This window comes from Acyrthosiphon pisum, chromosome A2 (assembly GCF_005508785.2).
Source record: "Acyrthosiphon pisum isolate AL4f chromosome A2, pea_aphid_22Mar2018_4r6ur, whole genome shotgun sequence".
NCBI lineage: Eukaryota > Metazoa > Arthropoda > Insecta > Hemiptera > Aphididae > Acyrthosiphon > Acyrthosiphon pisum.
The window spans coordinates 36,906,472-36,911,880 of NC_042495.1; positions in this window are offsets into that span (position 1 = coordinate 36,906,472).

Genomic DNA, 5,409 nt, shown 5'->3' on the forward strand with positions numbered 1-5,409 from the left:
ACATAATTCACGAACAACTGCGAATCAGGTAAGGCATTTAATATAATATTTTATATTGATTGCAGTATTAATTTATATGTGCTTTTTGTATAAATTATATTGTAGGTACGTTGTATTTGATCTAATTCTCGAATACACGATCTCGAGAGCCCTCTGAACACCTGGAGGAAGGTAATAGCTTAATTTCACTATTTCAACATCTGAATTAAATATAACTATCGACAGGAGTCGTCTTCATATTTATTCTTATTTTTAAGTTATTACAAATTATAATAGAAGAAATTAGTATTTTTTTTTACTTTTTGTACATAAATGGTTGCTATTGGTTACTTAGGCAGATTAGGTACAAGCATCATGCATCAAATCATTCTATAGGTCAAATTATTTCACAAAGTTATGTACACTGACGTCTTTCCATTAACTGAGGTACGCTAAATCTGGAATACACTCAAACGGAGATTCACCTATATAGCGTATATAGGTACCATATAGGATTTATCACAAAAAAAAAAACTGTACACGGTTGAAACTAGTATTGTTATATAATAATGGGTTTATAGGTAACAATAAGACATAATTATTATGATAATTTAGTAAAAATAATTCATAATATTAAGACTTAGGTATAGCTGTTATAGGTAACAATGTACCATTGTGACAACAATAAAACTATAATATCCATTCCAGAATGAAAAATATAAAAAAAGTGGAGAATGAATATCTTGCCAAGCTACTTTTTAAACTATCTAATAAAAATATGGTAATGCTTACAATTCCGAGCCATTGCCATGTTTATACTTATTGTACCTATGGCAAATATCCTGTTCAATATTGTACCTATTACCTATTATAGTAATATACTACCATTCTATTATTCATCGGAAAGTCGATAGTATTAAAATATTCATATCATTAATAGTTAAAATATTGGATTTCTTTGAATTGTAGATATATGTAGTAAAACGTATAAATTAAATTCATTTAAAAATACGTCAGTAAATTCTGTAAATATAAATATATAAATCGATCGGTTATAATTATTTCATGGCTATATTATAGGGTGACCATTTGTGTATAAAAAGAACGGGACAAACATTTTTAGGTTAACTCCAAAATTATCACCATTTTTTTAGTAATTTTTTTTATTTTACATTATGGCGTAAAGGCTTGGCGTTATCATTTAGATATATTTTTGTTTCCTATTCCCAAAGCCGTCAAACGATCGAATATCGACACCTGCTGTAAAAGCTTATTGAATTCTCCTTTTGGTGACCACGATAACAAGCACTGCACAAAACGATAGTTTTGGACGGGTCACTTGCAACCGCCTGAACCCTGGTTAAAAATGTGAACTTGTAATTTAACCATTACCTAATTACCAAAACAAATCGTTTTTTGAAATCACTATTATAATATTATAATGAATAAGTATAAAAACACTGCACTATAAACACTTAAAGCACTATGTAGCTATAATATAGGTAGGTACACTATGTTATTATATTAGTGTTGATAGAGTAATGGCCCATAAAACTTTTAAAAAATGATTTTATACCCTAAAAATTCTACGTAATGCACTAAAAAAATCTATGATAAAAATAATTTCAAATCTATGATTATATGATAAAGCGAATTTTGTATGGTATTTTGGTTTGTTTATGCTTTTTGAAAGCTATCTATTTAACTACTGGAAAATTCGTTACACCGACCATTTAAATGGAATCTCCATAAAATTCGCTATCGATAAACTTTATCGATTTCACTATTTATCATTCTCATATTTGAGGTTAATCTCATCCACAAACAGACGACCACAATAGTTCTGAATACCTAATATTATAATATACATCTGTAGGTAATTTACTAATTTATTATACGTCTGTACCTATTGTCCAGCGTCCCGACAAAAACATATTTCCCAAATTTCAGTTTCCTATATTAATATTTTTCCAGTTAAAAACTGTCCTGAATGAAATTTTATTGTGTTATATCTTTCCATAAAATGCTTTCCTGTAAAAATTTTCCAGAGTTATATTTTTCTATGTAATATCGTTCCAGTTAAATACTTTCTTGAGAAATATTTTACCAAAAATATATTTCCGGGACATCAGTTTCCTGTGTATTAATTTTCCTGCTAATACTTTACGTCTTTACTGTATATTATTGTTCCTGTTAAATATATTCCCGGCTTTTACTTTCCCGATTTATGCGGCCCCCTTCCGCTACACCTGTGATCTTCAATATACCACCCTTAAGATCAGGGTTGCTCAGGTGATACTATATAATATTATTACTATTTCAATAATTTAATAAGCCTTGTATACGTTTCTATATCCTGTCGCAATTGTGTTAGTTTATATGATACGGTTTCTAGGACTTGTAAAATATAACTCAGAAAACTTTATTTACATCGATTCGACAACACGGTTCTCAAGACTGGTTCGTGTAGTGGGAATAGCTAACCAACCAACCAAACAACCAATAGCTACTCTTTAACTGGATAGGATTAGGTATAAATATATCGACAGCCATGATGATAAAAAAAAATGTTGTTGTAAGCAGTAGGTACAGTAGGTCAGTGGTCATTGTGTAATATGCATACATATATAAATATATTATATTATATACAGGTTGTTCCAAATTTTACGTGACAACTAAAATGACGCATGCAAAAATCCGATTTGAAATCATACTAGGTATTCAGACAAATTATAAATTAAATATATTTTTTTTTTATTAACTTGAAGTAGGACATTTGAGGGGTAGCTTTTAAAATTCAAATGGGAAACTATAGCGGTATTTTGAAATAATATTCATGTAGGCTGACTGACAGACTGTTTCCGCTCAGTCTGTCAGAATCGTTTTTCGCATATACAATGATATTATATCATTGAATTAAAATTTAACACCATCCATTACAGTGACCCATTTGTATCAACCTTTTTTATTTGTATTACTAAATAATATTATGAACAAACTAATATAGTTAACTGTATAATACAGTTAACATAATTTTGGGGTTTTTATACGAGGGTAAAGTAATCATATTAAAAATATATTTTATGTTGTGTATTTTATTATTAGATTAAGGAAATATAGGCAGATACGTTGGCGGGCTGATGTGACGCGAGTAACGTTCATATAATTTAGTATATTATATTTGGTTCTATAATTTAAAACTTTTGTTATCTGTTGATTTTGTTGCCTTGTTGGGGTAAAATTGTTAGTTAATAAATTTCCGTTTTTACATATTTTGTAATTTTTATTTCATATTTTTAGGGCATATTTAGCGATGTTTAAGGTAGGTATTTTTGAAATTTTAAGTGCTATAAGCTACAAACCAATTATTTTAATAGTTAAATGAAAAAAAACAACAAAAAACAATTGTTTTCAAACTGACAACTTTAAATATAATTATGTTACCTATCTAAATGATAATTTAATCATTAATTTAAAGAATGTACCTGCCTATAATAATTTGAAATTAGTGAGAAAAACATGTTGTACGTTATTTAGTATATATAACTTTTACTCATATTTCTATTTATATGAACCAAATTTAATTAATGTAGACTTTTGATTTTGAAGTATCAATTACACGTAACTAATAAATTGTTAAATAATACGGGTTATTCATGGAAATAAAAATAATTAGAATACAATTAAAAAATAACACGACGATATTTATATATTTACATTTTATATTATTGTACAAATTATATATAATAATATGTTCTGACGACTTAAAGGAACTTTTTACTGCAGATGATACATAATAATAATATACTATTAGTAATCTGATATCAACCGCGCGCTGCAGCCTTTTCATAATAGGTAGGTAGTATAGGTACATAGATAGGTCTATGGACTATGGTAGTATACAATTCTAAATAAAAACATTTGTTTAATATGACTTAACGATAAGGACATAACAGGTATATTATCCAACATTTATGTGCAGAATTATCATAGTTCAAACTTCAAACGGAATTGAAGCGTGCCGATCTACATCGCTTCCAGCGACACCAAAATGTATGCAATTTATGAATCATATTATACAGCTAGTCCAGTATTGTTAATAACAGTGCATTTTTATTTATTTTTTAACGCAATAAACCACCACAATAAATTAGTGGTTAACGTCGAAAGTGGCACTGGTATTAAAGTGTAGGCATTTAACACGTGTGCCGTTTGTATAACACAAGGGTCTGCAAGTTATCGCTATAGCGGATAACGATCGCACGTTTAGTTATTCAAACTACAGATGATGGTCATGAGCGATCGGTACCTATACTGTATACGGTACGTTAAAGTCAAGTCAAGTACAGAGTACATAAAATAATATTTTGTATGTATAATGCTATTATACCTACATATTATATATTTTATATTTGTATATACTATATAGGTAAGTACTGCAGTGGATTTCTCAGGATTTTAGTACTGTGGGTCAACCTAGCTTATGAGAATTATCCCACTATACGAATGTATTAAAAAGCCACTCTCGAGTCACTTAATTAATTTCATATTTCGATAATAAAATATAAAATACCAATTTTCTGTACAAACTTTTAAGTATCTACCCATAATATATAAATACAGTTATTTAAAGTAATTGTTTTTTACACCTATATTAATTTTAAGTCGAATCTAATGAGATCATTTTAACTTGAAAGTATTATACCTGGCATTAGTAGGGTGCTCGAGACTTGGGTATATTATTAATGAAAATTAATGTATGAAAAAATAAATCTCTTTTTTTAAGAAGATGTCGTACTCACATATTATATAGGTCTTATTAATGCATACGAAATTTTCAATTCAGAATAATCCTTTTTATTCTATTATTACTTTTAATTTTAGAGTGAAATGAGAATTATTGACAAATTATCATAATATGTAAAGGTAAGAATCATTATCTAGGTCTATTAACTAGACTCGTTTTAATATTTTAATTTTGAAGCAATAGTTATAATATGACTTATGAGTTATGAGTATTTTAAAATTGTAAATTGTATTGTATAATGTATAATGTATATATAAATGTTTTATTGTCTTGTAATGTTTACAGTTATCTTTTTATAATAAGACACTATATATTTAATATTATATACAATGAAGAATCGAAAGTCACGAGTACAATTTGTGAATTATTATTAATGAACATAATATTATGTGTTCAAATAAAATTTCTCATGCAATTAATATGTCTTGATAAGGGCCACATTGAGGAAAAAAGGGAGTTCACTCCTCCTCCCCCAAGTAGTGCTGTAGTGCAAGTAGTTACGGGAGCGGGATGAGGCGTAGGTACTGCTGCATATTGTAAAAGGTGATGCCGTAGGTATATTATTACTACTTAGGTACTAAAATTAAGGCTCGTTTTCATGCATAGAAACAAACAAATCGAAA